The sequence below is a fragment of the Branchiostoma lanceolatum genome, chromosome 4, assembly GCF_035083965.1.
Source record: "Branchiostoma lanceolatum isolate klBraLanc5 chromosome 4, klBraLanc5.hap2, whole genome shotgun sequence".
In the NCBI taxonomy this organism is placed as follows: Eukaryota; Metazoa; Chordata; class Leptocardii; order Amphioxiformes; family Branchiostomatidae; genus Branchiostoma; species Branchiostoma lanceolatum.
Window position 1 is genome coordinate 21722615 of NC_089725.1, and position 16880 is coordinate 21739494.

The following is a 16880-nucleotide window of genomic DNA, read 5'->3' on the forward strand; positions in this document are numbered from 1 at the left end:
CCGATCGTACAATACTTTGGCAACCTGGACTGTGAAGAAGAATCTGACAGCACTGGATAGGTTCGGCCACTCGCCATTAGCACTGTCCGAAACTCCGAGCGCATTTTTGGGGAAAGATCTTTCTGCACAACAAAAGTACAGTATCACAATTAGTAAAACATGAGTGCTTGGCACGGTGGTGCGTGTTATCCTTTCTCTCAGGTCTGATTTCGTCACTCGTATATAAATCCCAGGACAGAAACAATATTTATTTTCTTGTTTTTAGTTTCCGGCATACCAAATGTCGCAGTGAACCAACGGTGATGGGCGTGCGGACTGGATTATCACCGGCAAATTGAAGGTCTGAATTTTGACCACACACAAAGATGGCGCAATTGTTCGATAATCCTAACAGTTACGTTCAAAGGTGCTTTTCATTCTTTTATTTTCCCGTCGTCTGCATCAGCATAAATATTTGATGAAAATGTATGGACGATGTCAAATTACAGGTTTCGTGGACCGATTCTTTACAATTGAACATAAATTTGACTCATTTAACTCCGATTTTGTCGCCAAACGCCATCGGCTGAACTATGCAGACAATTGCAGATTATGCAGCTCGTCTATTAATATTAATTATGGCCATGTTCGCGATATTTCCTCATTCGGACAGCTTCAGCACCTGTTTGGGGGATCCAAGTGAAAACTATAATTTTCACCGCACCCAATTATCCGATTTCCTCGTCTCTAATTTGTGAGGATTTCCTCTTCAAATACGGAACAATTTTGCCAGGATAATTGACCAATTGCACGGCGTAACTGCGCGCATCCTGTTGTGACGCATTGTACAGGGCGACGACCGCTGTGGAAAACTTTCAATTATACAATCGTTCATCATTCAATCTTTGTTCGATTTTCAATGTCTGACTCAGAAATTCAGTGGGATAAACGAGAGTACACAGCCAAAGCGTTGCTTTTTAGTTGGAACATTATCTAGTCTCCTTCCCGTCCCGAGAAGTCAATGACCTTCAAACGTCGACAGATAGAACATGTGTGCTTAAATACACCAGCAGTGTCGGACTCTGACACTGTCAAAGGTTTGTCCAAATCGAATTTGCGAAGAGCACCATGTATATTCCATTCTCATGATCGTCTACGTTTTGTGTACTTTTAAGTCGAAATTAGCTTTATACAGAGAGTTTTGGGAAAATGATATTGTACAAGTGACGAAGACATGTTTGGCATGTCGACACCTTCGCAATTGCATGACGTATGTGGAAAAAACATTGTCTGAGGTGCAAAACCCAAAAAAAAAAACAGGTCTCAACATGACTAAGATCTAAATAGTCGGCTAGAGTTTGTTATAGTTTGTACTGACAGTTGTAGTTAGACAAGGCTGTAGTTTCCCTCCCCCCCCCCCCCCTGTGACATGTTTCTTCTTTCCTGCAACGAGTTTTACACTCTTCAAGCAGGCTGTTTTTTTGACATGTTTTTAGGCGTTTTTGTCGGCCGGGCTTTCTATTTTGTGACGTTTTCTTTATGTGTGGGTTGGCGGCATAAAGAAAACGGCACAAAATAAAACACCCGGCCGACAAAAACACATTAAAAAAAGTAAAAAACCAGCCGGACTCACTCCTCTGCTTGGGGGGTACAAGTATTATGAAAAGGGAGAATTCCATTCATTTACGAGGGGCCTTTCTAATGGTTTTAACTTTTGCTTTTCTACATCATACTGTTCATGCTCAAAGTTATTCAGTTCTTCGTAGGAAAGTCAAGTCACAAGTAGGATTATCACAAGTAACTTAATTGCCTCAAAATACATTAACAGTTTGAAGTATGTTGATTGCCTGATTCAAATTTATACGAAACAAAAAACGGCTTTGATTTTCAACACATTTCATCTCAGGTTGGACTACTTTACAAATCTAGTCTACCGGGGTCTAGTCTATTAAGCACGACTGTCCATTCGTAAGAGATGCTGCCCCTATCTTACACCCCATACAGCACGATCTCAGTTACAATGTCTTACTAACACAAACTTGAATTGTGATATCAAATTTGTCATGAAATTGTACAATCGAATTGGCACACTATTCCTACACGTTCTGTCAGACTCTGTTCGCTATGGAAAAAAAATCTGTGCCGTTCATTGTTCCACCTTACCCCGGCTGTCACCCGGATGTAATTCAGACTGGGAACTACGTGATGTCGAGAGCGTACCGCTGACGCTTGACACAACAAAAGTTGGCAGGAGAGCCTGACAGCCTCACCTGGTGCCTACCTGGATGATAAATGGTCCAATCTAAACATAATATCTCATGTCAGAGCTCGATATCTAACACAGGACATCTCTGTGGAGGCACCGTTCACATACATGTATGATGTAGTCACAAAGAGCGATCGACCTGATTTATGTTGACCTCCCCTTCCTTTCTTAATAATCGTCTTCATTATCGGTTCTGTACAAATTTAACATTAGCTACTCTTCACAAACACAAACTTGTGCCACAGGGTACCTGATACATGAGTACTACAGGACATGAGTTCGAGCAATGGTGTAACGTGTATCTTGTGGTTATCCCTCAGAGATAACAGCTCAGCGGCATCTCATCAAGTCAACAGGACTCATATCTGTGGATAATCTAACAATAAAGCTATTCATAGAACAGATGTAGACTTCAACGTGATTTTCTCACATCTTAAAGAAAAAGTTCAAAGCTCATTCTTTTTGAGAACGCTAACTTAGTACAGTTGTATAAGTTGTAATGTAGAAGGTAACACGTTATGGCATTGTTCTTGTAATGCACCTGTGCTTGATTCACGATGTGTCCACTCACTGGTGTTTACCCAATAACATCACCTATGAAATCAGAGAGCATCAAGGACTAAATACTGCATACGTAATGACGATCCATTAATCCCAGGGTCGCAATCAAAAATGTGGAGTAATATTAGCAGAAGTGGCTATATCGGACGAAGTATGAGGTTAAGAGATAATGCCTATACTTTTATTCCTGAAAAGTTGGTTCAACCACCTGTTAAGGACATGTGTGTGTGTGTGTGTGTGTGTGTGTGTGTGTGTGTATGTATGTGTGTGTGCGTGTGTGTGTGTGTCTGTGTACGTGTGTGTGTGTGTGTCTGTCTGTCTGTGTGCGTTCGTGCGTGTGTGTGTGTGTATGTGTATGTGTATGTGTATGTATGTCTGTGTCTGTGTGCACGCGTGTGTGTGTGCACGCGTATGTGTCTGTCTGTCTGTGCCTGCGTCTCTGTGTGTGTGTGTGTCTCTGTGTGTGTGTTGTGTGTGTGTGTGTGTGTGTGAACATGAGTAACAGTATAGCACTGTTCATCCCCATTGATATATAGTTGCCTCACTCGTATCGTACCCAGATAACCAGCATTGATAAGACAATCTGATAACTTTGTTTCGTCCAGAAGCGAGCAGTACTGAAGAAGGGTGTCGGCTTCGTCGCCATAGCAACCGATGCAGGTCAGGCTGCAGGTCTCGTCGTAGCCGACCATTCGCCCGGCCCAGCGGCGGATGAATATTAATTGCTCTCCGTGTGCGAGTGGAGGTAATTTTACACCAATAGTGTGCGTTCGCACCTCTGTGCTTTCATTCCGCCAGCGGGAACAGACGACACTGACGCACCTCCAGCGAACACCTCCCCACTCCACACAGCCATCCTCCTCGACAAGTAGGTGTATTAGCAGTTTTTATACGTGATTGTGAAACACTGTGTACGCTGTCAGCAAATTAGTACTGTTTAAGGACTTTACCGGATCATTGGAGAAATCTCGTGACAACTGTGATGAATACGGTATCCGGGATTTAGATAAATCCGACATAGTTTCCAGACTAGTGTGTATTACTCAAATCGTTCGTCCCTAACGTATTTTGAACGTCCTGCGATCCCTAAGCTGTTTACGAACGATCAATTGAGAGAGGTAACACATTACATGTGCACTTACGGAGGTACTCACGGGCAGCCGCACACCTGGCGATGGATACCTGCCTTTACGACATTGTTTCCTCTTGTTATGTTAACGATCCGGAGGTGTGATGTCTAAACTGATTTACACAGATGGACCGTTATCATTTGCAAGGACACAGAGCACCAGATCTGTTATATACATATATATGTGTGTTAGTATATAATATTGCAGTCAGGCCTAACCTCGAAAAAAAATCGTGCACTCACTCAATGCATAGTTGGTGATGGTTTCATTTTGCTTGAAAAAGGAAAGAGGTTGTTGTCTGAATGCAATGTGCAAATCTCGGTCCGGAGACAAAGATCAGGCAATATTAGTCAGTACCCCTGTCATTTGTTACAGGTATATAAGATACGTATACCCCAGTAGTACATCCTCACGTCCCCTGTGATGTACATAAGACAGTGTCCTGTGTTGAAAAGGAACTCGCCAACATTAAGAAGATATTCTTTAGTGTCTCAGAATGGTCTGCACTTACTTTTTATTCCTAATCTATGGTGGGTGCATTATCATCAGCCGAATAAATTCAATCTGGCCGAAATGATGGCTCTTTCTTTTTGTTACATCAGTTCGCTAATTTTCTGCCCTGGGTTTGAAATATGTGAGTCTGAGATTCGAAACCCATGACAGAATTACGAGCTTATCTTCTCCCCGTAAACAGGTGTATGTGTCACACCTGATGCGTGGGAAACACTGCGCTGCACCAGGACTGTTTACCTGCGCTTCTTAAGAGTTTAAGTCGTCGTAACAGAGAGAAGTTTGGGCTGGCTCTGATAAAGCGGGAAAGCCATGATCCTTTGAACCGAGACCTGGGCAACAGGCTGTTTCCAAAAAAGCGTTTTTGAGATTTGAGCGTATCAAAGCGATTTTGGAGAAACTTTAGATCTACAGAGAAAGTCCAACAATACCTACAGCAAAGGTACGTCTTTTGTCGCATAAACGTTTTTCGCGAATACTCAGTGCTTCTTATTTCCTACGTATTATTATTCGCTGCTGACTCTTTGCCAGACTTTTGCAGACTGATAAAGGTTTAACAGTCGCTGTTGTCTGGCTATGCAGCACCTGAGCAGAGATCAGTCCTAATAACGCGGAATGTGATTACTTTTCACGCGTACCACTTGTTTGTCCGTAAACATGGAGTATTGGAGAAGATCCACATGATATCTAAAACAGTCTAAAACGGGTCTATATTGACCAAATAGGAAAGAAAATGAAATGGGGAAATGAAGATAGGTTGTACATTTTTGTCTGCTGGCCACCGACAGAGGCCAGTTTTATCTCGGTACAAGAAAGGTCTCATTTTAAGAGATAAAAAACATTTCTGTTCTGGTATAATATTCACTTCTTACTCTGAGAACGAATAAGTGTATCCTCTGGTTTGAAGTGACAGGGAAAATCATGTTCTGTCTCAAAATATCGGTAGTCAAGAAATTACATCACAAATTTTAACTTATCATATTCAAGACCGGTGACTACTCGTGGTAGACATAAGACACGTTGTAGTCTTTTGTTGTAAAATATGTTTTTATTTCCGGAAGGAAGAGTTGGGAAAGTTCTTTAGGACACATATCGAGACATGTCTGTATAGTGTAAATTCCAAACCACTGTTTTATTGCACAGCCCCTGGATAACAGGTGCATTACATCCGCCTACCCGGTCTTTGCCTGTGTCCCTGTTCTCAGTAGTACCGTCCCTTCTCTGATATAGAACAGGGAAGAACCATCAGACGACGAAACGAGGTCAGCTGTCAATAACTTTCACAAGAAACAGGCGTCGCCTAATTCAGTCCTGTTCGACCGAAGCACATCTCTTTACCCTACATTCAGCCAAGTACACACCAACGTCTTCCTTTTATAGCGACGCCTTTGCTCCATGTGCTAATGAACGCAGGATACAAGCGATCCTACACCTGCTATTGTCGTATCTTACGCACGAACCGTCTTTTTGCGCTTAAGACATTCAATGGTACGTCTACTTAAGGTTATGTACTTAAAGTATTTCGCCTTCTCGCCTTGAGATCCCACTCAGGTGTTTCGACCTTTTTTCTTACTGGAGAGACATCTGTAAATATTGGCCCGGTGAATTACGCACACAGGTTTTCTGTCTGTTTCTCTCAAGTCTCGCTTTGTTTCGCAAGGCTGCTATTGACATTTAAGGATTCTAATATTTGAATCGAGCATTCCCATATTAGATTGTGAATGCACGCAATCAATAAAGGACAAATGGCGCGTTTGCCCAGGCTTACAGAGAAACATTTCTGGCTATTGTGCAGTGTATGCGGTGTTGTGGCGTGTGCTAGCTACCAGCGTGTGTGTACATGTAGGGCTGTGGCAGCTTGTCACGAAAAGCATACTTACCTCTGTCAAACGTACAAATAATACTGCCTGAAAGATTGAGGTTAAGCTTAGGTGTGCATTTTGTTTAGTTGCCTGAATAGAACATGTTGAAAATGTTGAAAAAAGTTCTAACGTAGTTTTTTCCCCTTTCTTATGCTTTGTCATCTTTCTGGACTACAACACAATATTCACGGGGTTTCGGCACCGCCTCGGTCAATTTGTCGCTGCAGGTGTAGATATTTGGACATCGCTACGTGCTCACATAAAAGAGTCCAGAAATGACCCAGTTTTCTGACCTGTCATTAGGGATCATACATGATGTGTGTCCATTGCCGACTCCACTGAGATTAGAAACTTGCCAAGAATTTTTTAAAAGCTTCTCTTATCCATATGCCGGACAGTAGCAACTTGCCAAATACAACCGACTTGTTCGCCTTTCTGTTCTTCTGACGGAATAATCCCTCATCAAACAGATAGAAAATGTACTATCAGCCGGTTTACTTCATACGTAGCCACTGAACAACTAGATCAGATAAAAGGCGGGCAAATACAATGAGGTGTTCTGGCTACTGGGCACCTGGTGGGCCCGAGACCTGGCCGCACTAGTCTTGGTCTCTAAATGACTTATGCATTTTATTTAACGCTAGCACCGCCATTGTAACATTTTGATATATATTTATATGTACAAAACTCTGCCATGTCTAACAACGTGAGGCCACAAGCACCGGACTTGTCTATCGGCTACTACATCTCCATTTGCCAGTGAATGTAGATATCAGCCTGACGACAGTATGCAGTTCGTGTCCTTGTTCTGTGAGGTTGGACATGCAAGGACGACCCACGCCTCCCCGCTCACAGTGTCGCGCCAGCTGTGTAATAAACTTTAGACGAAGTGACAAGCGTTCGACACGTTTGTCATGACACTCCTGAATAGAACCTGTCATCTGAAGTACACAGGAACACGGACGGAGTCTGATCTTGACAACGCTATAACTATATCCGTAAATAAAAGTTGTGTAATCTTCTCCTCGAACACAAGTAGTGGCGAGAAGAACGAGTCGCGACAGAAAGGATGTTCTGATTGGCCTTGTTGTAGTGTCTCTCTGCAGGCCATCACAATCATATCCGAGGGCTTGTGTTGATGTTTTGTCACCAAAACCCTTTCCTCTGTTTTGACAACATCGTCTGTGACTTTCTCTGTTATACTTTCCACTTATAGATGTAGTCACGCCAAAACTAACACACGTGTGCCGAAATCTGCCCGACCTGAAGGCAAACACCACCACAAAGATAGTGAAAAAAGCAAATTCACGTCCACGCCCGCCCCTCCCCTGGGACGTGCTTTCCCATCAGTTTAATGAAGGTGGCGACACCTGCGTTATTAGGTTGTCTTGTTCCGTGTACAGCGACCAACAAAGCCATCCATGGGCGCAGAATGGTCGGCACTATCTTCATGTTCCCCTTGCTCAAATTTGGCACACCTGTTCCGACATTGACATTGCGAGCCGACAATTACCGACCTGTCTCCCGCCCGGCTGACAATAATTGTGCCCGACAAGTGGCGAAGGCAGCCGACAAGCAAGTGAACAACCGAGTTCAATAGACCGGCGTTCCTGAATTTATTTGGCTTGCACTTCCATCTGACACCGTAATCCCAGGGTCTACACGGGGGAAATGAGGTAAATACAGGGTGGCAGCGCGCGGTCATGACCACTGGCACCGTCGGACGGTTTGACAGGCTGATTTATATACACGGTCCGTCAGCCATATGCTGGGCTTTTAACGCCAGGAAAAATGTGCCTAAAGACTTACAATCTGCTTGTATGTCACCAACAGCATGTACGACATCAGGTGTAATAAATCATCCTACTCCCGCTGATTCAACTGTTCCTTAGGCAAGGCCAGATCACTCAAGGAGAGCTTATAAAGTCCCAGGATGGCCTTCGACGGGGCCTAGCTGCACATTACTGAACCGTCAGGGAGACATGGCAGCACAAAAGTCTCAAACTTGAGAAACGGATCTTTGGTTGGTCACAAAGACATACTGTGTAACGTTTGCTGCACACTATACGTGATAGTATATGGTGTACTGTCAGCTCAATCACGAAGATATGGGTAAGAAGATCGGTGGAAAAATAGTAGAAATTGGCCAATGATCGAGTAGATATATAGTATGCTAGGGTAGTCCAATAGGCGGTCTGCGGTTCGAGGATGAACCCTATCCACTCTATTATAGTGGCTAATTTCTACTATTTATCATGCGATCCGCGGAGCCTGGTAGAGGCTAGCATGACTACCAAACACTCCGGCTTGCACAGCAACTTGATTACGACTGAGGATCTTCGCTATATTTCGACCTGTCGACGCCCTTGTTGTAACAGAGGCTGTGAAAGTGATCAACATCGTCACAGAATATACAAGTTCTTTTCATCACATGACTAACAGACTTTTCTGCCTACTGTCTTTAAATTGCATGTTGTTTTTTGCAGGTGCATCATGTGTCTTCTCTCAAGCCTACAGAATTAGTTAAAAGTACCAATAAAGTAAGATGTCATTGGTCAGTATGTTTATCAACAGGTCTAAGAAAACGAAGTATTTGCCTGGCAGTAGTTCAAGATTTCCTCCAGTTTGGCTTGCCACTCAGATCATTCTATGATGGATGAAATTGCTGCTATATGAAGTAAGAAAACATTTCAAAGGAATTGTGACATAAAAAAAGTGATAATTAGAAAAAGTCCTGCAAGTTTATAAAAGTATAGGCCTCATTCCTGCGTTCGGAATCTCGCACATATATCATATATATTGATTGAATGGTGAGTTATTTCTAATAACATCTTCACTAGATTTTCTCAAGCGTTCGTGCAGTGCAAAAGAGGGGAGCGTTAAAAGCACCTTGAAAGCCACAGCTGACACGACCGAATTTTCTGTGGCGTAATCCCTTCATATTGGTGCTTTCAGCGTTCCAGGGCTCGTATTTACCGATCCTTCGGGAGAAGGGATCTTTTCCAGGGCGGGCCCCGGACACGAAGCGACTATCGGGGCGTGCCGACTAGACAGCTTTGGTCTTCATTTGCATGTCCCGGAGGCGCCGTGCCGTGGGTTATGGATGTTTGACGCGGCGCTGGTGTACAGTATGTTTCCTGCCAACCTGCCTGATTGTCACAGTTTGGTAACCATAGCAAATTGGACCGGGGAAAAGCTTTTTTCGTGCTGTAAAGAACTCCTTTTAACCACCCGATTGAAAGTTATTCACATTGACGAGGTCCTGAGAATGAAGTCCCGTGACTTCCATCTATCATAAACATGACTATGCATGTTTCTACAAGTTTTTTTCGACATCCATTTCGCTGATGTCCGTATGTAACATCAAACACACAGGTGTAACTTGAAATGCACACCGCCATTGGTAGATACACTATAGCAAGCATACCCATCGGTACCTGGTGAAAGTAACATGTACATCAGAAGCAAAGGGAAAGCGCTTCCCTGTACCTACCACACGCCACAAATCTATTGTGACTACAGGACAGTTTCTGTACCTGGATAAACTAGACGAATCACTCACCGTCGCCACTTTGTTGTCCTCTGTTAATTCCAGTTAGTCCGAAAGAACCAAAACTTTTCCACGTCGAAAAAGTGAAACCAGAGTAGTATCATGGGCAGGTGTAGTCAGAAAACGTAGCGCGGTTTTCTCCATCCCTAGTCTTTTCTGGTTGGTCCGACCGTAGACAAGACACATCAGAAGTCCGTTTTCACGTCGGGAGACATGTTGACGATGTACCAGACTTGTTTAGGCGATCATCCTTTCTCCATAAGGCACAGAAAGTCGGACGGACATAGTTGTACTCTTTGAAGCACAGTTTTAAACTCGAAAGACACGAGAAGAACATGTGAATCAAAGTCAACATGGGCACCTATGTAGACCACCATTTCGCCGCCTTGGCTTCTTCTCCAGAAGTCTGGCCCAAAATGTCCCAAAGACGGAAAGTCCTGTATTTAGAAGAGATAAACTCTAGCCGCCCGCATGTGAGCTGTGCCAACCTACGAGTTCTGCCTGGGAAGAGCTGGATGAATATGTTTGGGAGTTGCCTTAGCGGATTTGTCAGCATCTAATCTGCTGTATTTTGAGTTTGTTGCATTTCAAGCCTACATAAGAAGTGGATATTCATGGGCCCATGTTGGCTTGCGTGTGGAGAGGATGTAATGGTAGGGAGCAGGTGGCTGGAGTGATCCTAGGTGACTTTAAAAGGTGTTATGTGCAGACCTGTCTTTCTATGCTGGCGTTTTATATGCTACATACGTGACGAGTTGTTATACATGTATGTCTGGTATGCGCTTTATATAGCGAGCCATCGTCTCTCCACTCTGTCACCATATATGATTTCAACCTCTCCCTTTCTAAGAAAACGTGGCCGGGCGCGCGAGAGAGGGTTTCGCAGAACTGACGGATGTCAAAGGCTCTTTTCATCATGTCGTTTCCATCTTCGGCCAGTCAGTTTTTGTAGGGAATACCACCAACCTGTTACCGTTACGCCCTGTGCCTACAAAAACACGGGCCTTCGTCATAACTGACGTCCCCTCTTAGTTTGTTGTGTTTGGTCTTTCAGAACAAATGCACGTACAGTGCATCTTTTCTCACAAGACAGCTTTACTAACGTCCATGCACAGTTTGTTTGTTCTTCGCAAAATGCCGACAGGTCGGATGACAGGCTTCGCGGCGCTAATTAAAAAGTCCCACCTCTTGTATGTACAAGCGCTTACGACTTACCGGCCTAACTTTGCCGCTTTCTCACGTGTTGCTGTGGAAACGGAATCCGGTTACCACAACACACGGATTACCCGCGGACAAAAAAAGTCGAAATAACGTTCAATGATTCGTGTGGTCCTTTTTTTCGCGGGGAGAATTCAAACCAATGGAGCCGCGCGGTTGCTCGGTAAACACGGACTAACGCCGTCCCCATTGCGTCTCCTTACACGTGTAATCCTGGCACTTAGCGGCGGAGAATACTCGCTCCTGTATTGGACAGGCTTGTTGCCGAGGAATGCCCTGCTTGTGATCTTAACGAACAGTGGTCTGGAAACTTACAGGCGTATTCAATTTCAACCGCATACCTTCGGTAAGTACAAGTCGGCAAAGTTGAAAGCCCGCATGAGCTTAGGTGCATTCAGGGCACACAGGCCCTCTCCGTGACATTTGTTTTCCATTTGTAAGTTAATATGGGGACCAATTTAACGCCGATTAAGCGTCTACTTCGCTAGATGCCAATGAATGGCAGGGTAGTGGCAGAGAGAAAGGTGTACCGAATGTCTGCTCTGTCCACAAGCCCGGTGTGTACTCTCCTTGACGTGAGTGGCTGACAAAAGGTGTCAGTTCTACTCCCATAATCAAATCAAGCAGACGACCAGGTACTTTTGTTTTGCATACACGGCACGTACTGGGTTGATCCTCGCTCATACGTCAGTCCGTACAGGTGTTGAGAGGTGACGGTGTACTGATGAACCACTGACAGCTGAGCTGGTCTGTCCCAGGTACGTAACTGTAGGCCTCATCCAATACACTCTTCATCCTCAAACTTGAAGGGATGAATTTTGTAAAGAAATTCTAAAAAAAAAGATAAGCTTTCGATATTCGACTTTCAAAGAAAAAAAAAGAAAATTGAACCCAATATTTTTGGACAATATCGAAACCTCCGATCTGCCGGGGTGATTTTGAACGTCGTTAGGTACTAAACGCTCCTGTGTGGACTATTTGAATTGTTTTATGATAGGTTTTTCATTTCCTCCAAACAACTCAGCAAGGCTATCCCTCGTAAACAGTTAACAAATTCGTTCTTCAAGATCCGATTTACCTACAGACTAAATGGAGCAGCTCCGCCGTGCGCGCCTGGCACGTGAAATGCTTCTAAGGTCACCACGAATTTGTTATTTTTGTTTTTTCGCGCCAGATAACCACTGTTGTTAGAGATGATCGAATTATCCCTCCATGATACTTAAGCGTCAAGTGATCCATTTGACAACCTGCGCGACAAATTTGTCTGATTAGTGACAGGGAGCTCAGGAATCCGATTTCTCCTCCCCCGTAACGTTTACCGTAATCTCCTCGCGGCGAAAACGTCGCCTTGTTGTGCTGACGACATCCTGCACTAAGCCCCGCTCGCTACGGAACGACACAACATCTGCACTGACTACAGCGGGGAAAGTCTGGCACGTACTAGTACATATCACAAGAAAAGTGTCCATGACTTTCTCTTTTATACGCTCTGTCTCAAAAATTGTTTTAATTTTTTCTTTTGAACGCACAGACTTCGTTAATATCGAATTGTTTGTGGTTGCCAACTTTGCGGTTTTTAAGTGGGCATGTTTGGCGGATAGATGTTGTCAGAAATACACATAATAAAGATAGGGATATCCAGTTAAATAATATATTGAAGGCATATTTCAATATATCTGGCATATTACTTACAGCCATTTGGGAGGACAAAACATCACCATCATCATAGCCACTTTCCATACGCCGACTCCCAGCCGTCTATTAGTCCGTGGATAAGAAGTCCTTTGCTTTGAGTGCACAACGGAGGAAGTCAGCAAGAACGAATCAATCTCCTACATTGTCACCTGTGCCGTGATAGCACAGTCATGGCGTTAGAATGCTGATGGAGAGTCATGATGCTCGGTCTTTGAAATCAAAAGACACGCGTGTGTACAGTTAACTTACCTGTGAACACTAGTGCACTGGATGTATTATTTTTGCGTCCTAGCGTTTTAAAGGGTCATGGAGATTCTCTTCTTACAACATTTAGTGTACATTTTCTACCGCATGTTTCGCCAGTGGAATGGCGCAGTGAGTGTTGTTTTGCTTATGAGCGTTATATTATTAGTGTTATAATTACTAAGTCTGAAGTCAGTATCTTTCATTGTAGCTATGACTCTTTTCCTCTTTACACTCATAAATCCTTACGCTATTCCTGTCCGATGCGAGTGCCCATTGAAATTGAATCGCTCAGATACCGATTTCGCACGGTATTGTAGAGGACAGTACGGCTGTCAAATTTGATATTTGTTCGGAGACTTCAGGCCTGGAGATCGTCCTCTAGACTTAGATATAGACACAAAGTTCCTTGTATTTGCTGGTACATTCCTGTCGACTCGGTGGTTGGAACCCTTTGTAGCCCCCCACCTGTGCAATCTGTGGTCTCTTCCTGCCGTCCCCACCTAGATCTAGTCATGTTTGATTGCACTCGTTAAATATCCGTTCTCGGAAATCGTTTGGTGAATCTCTATTTACATTCAAAATATTGTGAAGAAGACCTATACAATAGAAACACCTTGCTGCTGACATTATAACGGTACGTATATACGTGTACGTGTCAATCAATGGTTAAGTGCTAAAGCTGCATGTACATATTTTATTTCAGTGGCGAGTCCTCAAACCTCGTGCAAAAATAGATTCATCAGTCTGTTGATAGACAGATCCTCGCACCGACTGACAGCCGTCGGATGTGAGTTAGTGCGTACTCGTGGTCGGTAGTCCAAAGATGAATCTCTCATCAAATTAAAGAAATCTACAGCAAAACGAGAAATTGTCTTATTACTTTCCATTTTATATTTCACTGACATTTTCATAACTTTATCACAAGTGTGTTGTGCCGGATGCACGCTTCGCGTGGCGGCGCTTTGAGTGCATTCTTCGACTTCAAGCTGCGCTGTATTGAACGTAACTGCGTTTTGGAATTCGTTACCATATTGCCCCTTTTCATCTGAAAAGACTTGACTACTGTGTTTCAAATTTTTGTATGGACATTGCCGTCGACGTCTTTCACTTCTTGCACATCATTTTGTTGCTTACTTGGACTTCTTTAGACATGTTAATTTCAAATACCAGAATGACTGTTTGAAAAAGTTTCCGTTACAAAAATGTTTGGCCTCAGCCATATCTTAATGCAAGGTTAACATAGACGGTGAACTCGCTTTAACGAGCTATCTTCCAGCGACCGTGATGCAATAGACGTTCCTTTACTTGGCTGTAAATGTCCATATTCCAACGCTATGATATCCGTGGCCGTGCAAAACCCTTTCGTGGATGATACACCAATGTGTCTTACGTGTTGTTGTAAACAATATGCATCGCTCACGGGCATTCTGCTCTAGCCTGGGTACCATCCTCCGTAGTAACCGCTGGCTAAATCTTTTCGCTTGTGATTAACAATTGAGCCAGCGGTTGCTACGGAGGATGGTACCCGCGCTAATTCTGCTCTAGAATAGACACCGCGCATCGATGCCTCACAGCCGAACGTTAGGCCATATATGCGTGGTTATTATCTGGATATATGTGTTCCCACCATTTCGCTGCTTCATATGGCACGGACGCCAGATAACAAGTGGCCAGGAAGCAGACATATAGTATGCTTGTTTATCTGTGTCCAGCTAGAGCAGGCTGGAAATGTGTTGTTTTGCGGGGTGCTTGGAGGAGTAAAACTCCATATCGGATATTTCAAAGTTGGCGCGTCCGCGGTGTACCCTGTACAAATCCCCGTCTCCTCGCAGATGAGACCTGGCTCGGGTGATGCCGCTCCTCATTCGTGTTCGCGGGCAGAACGGTCCTGTGCAGGTCCGTAGCGAGTGTGTGGTTTGTGCGCGATGATCTCCGCCCGGTGCCATGACATGGCGAGAAAGCCGGTCCAGGTAATCCCCAGGATTTAGACAAGTCGAAGTGTTTTGATTTCTGCGGACGGACGGGATCCCCGCTGGCGCACTGACCACGCCGACGGGAGATGCGCTCGGCTGATGTCCGAAACACTGCCCGGGACGCACCGAGATGACGCACTGATCCAGACCAAGTCCAACAATCCGTCAGAGAAACGAACTTTTAGTACTGCCCCTGAGCAGCTGTGGCGGCAAGGTCCTGTTGAAATGTGGAAATGCCAAATTCGGCCGTCACAGAAGTCGTACAGAACGTTTTTAGCCGCAAGTACAAGTGTCCATCCCACCGTGAACGACAATCCTCTCTTTTGTAGCCCAGATTCTCTGCATATTAAAGCCAAGACTTGATCTGACATTGTTTTCGGAATATGTGCATACAGTCGTTAGCAATGCCACAGGCAATGCCGCTAGCTCTGCCCGTCTCCTTTGTCCCGTGTTTAAACAGCGCCTATCCGATTAGAAGAACTTTACATTCGGGTAGACACATTGCATAAAATTCCCATTTATCTTCATTAAAGGTGCCCGTTTATTTGACTGTTTTGACAAACGCAAGAGGCTGACTTTATAAACTTCTTTTAATTTTATTGACCCGGCTGTGCCCGAGGCGCGTGCGGGCCCGGTGTCATTAATCTTGGCGGTGTTCAGGGCCGGTTAGCTCGGGCGGACCGTGAAATAAGCGCGCGGTGAGCCGAGCGGACTGCGGGAAACAGATAGGCTTCATCCGCGCCGTCAGCACCCATTGCCGCTAATGCAGCCCGCTTTATCACCCCCCAGGCGCAAACGAGGTGAGCACCTCGATAGAGACGGTATTGAATAAAACGCCATATCAGAATTCCCCATCGCCAAATTATTAGGCAGGTAGCGGGCATTCAAGTAATTGATTCCGCCAGCCAAGCGGGTCCTCGACTGGCATGCGTCTTCCCCGGCAACGGCCAGTCGCGCCGAAAACCTCCGCGGCCGAGAGCTGCACCCCGTCTCGATGTCTCGCCGGTCCCCATGTTTACGTGGGTGTTCTGTCTCTCTTCATAATCGCTGTGTGTCTTATTCAGAGGCAGAGAGAAACAACTGAAAATCTCAAGATTTCAGCGAAACCACATTACACACCTAGCCTCGTAAGATCGGGACTCGGGCAAACCAAACAAGTTTATAATGCTGAAATAGAACAACCCGTGACTTGTCCCCACTACTAGTCTCTACGGACTTATTGTCTATACAGCTCGGTATGGAGGGGCAGGAGACGCTCAAGAAGTCCAGAAGTGGTTATGCATAGACGCTGAGTAAACCTTGTTAGGCTTCTCTACACAGTACGGCTTGTCCTCGCGCTTTGTTTTGTCCCATCTACTCTGCTAGCTTATCTGCCGAATCGATCACCTCTACACGGTGTGCTCGGCTAATTGTTGGCACTTGTTGACGGCAGTTTATTAATTATCAACACCGGAGAGTGGAGACCGTAAGGCGGCGGCAGAGGGAGGGGGAGCTGGGTTTTTTTTAGTGGAGTTTTGTGTCGAGTGGCGGGAGGGTGACCCTCAGGAGTATAGGGGCATCGCCAAATGCCAAGCTTTTGTTCGCAGCATGTGTCATATGGAAATGTCCAACTTCGAAGGAACACAGGACTGATTTCTCACCCAAAAGTCGCAAACAAAATTATTCCCACTGAGCAAAGCGCGAAACATTCGACAGAAATATCAGGCACTGTGAAACTCATCAACTTAATCCACATTGTTTTTATGTTGATTGACAAGGAGGAGAAGTTCAGCGCTGGGGAGGTCCGATCATTATGTTCTATTTTGCCTCTGAATAATGAGAAATAAGCACACGCGTCAGTGAAGTGAGACAATAGGATTTTCATTAGGAGAAATCTCTGTCGTAAAGGTT

General features: G+C 44.6%; 1 protein-coding gene across 2 annotated transcripts in view; it reads left to right on the plus strand.

Moving 5' to 3' along the window:
• The first annotated feature begins 3556 nt into the window (after positions 1 to 3556).
• LOC136433338 (homeobox protein otx5-like) overlaps positions 3557 to 16880 on the plus strand; it is a 34803-nt gene continuing 21479 nt past the window's right edge. Inside the window, exon 1 of one of the 2 annotated variants that reach the window (XM_066425443.1) lies at positions 3557 to 3674. The gene's annotated coding sequence lies outside the window, so the exon portion shown is untranslated. Of the gene's footprint in view, positions 3675 to 11403; positions 11423 to 16880 lie in introns of those variants that run through there. The other variant, XM_066425447.1, reaches the window with a different exon arrangement.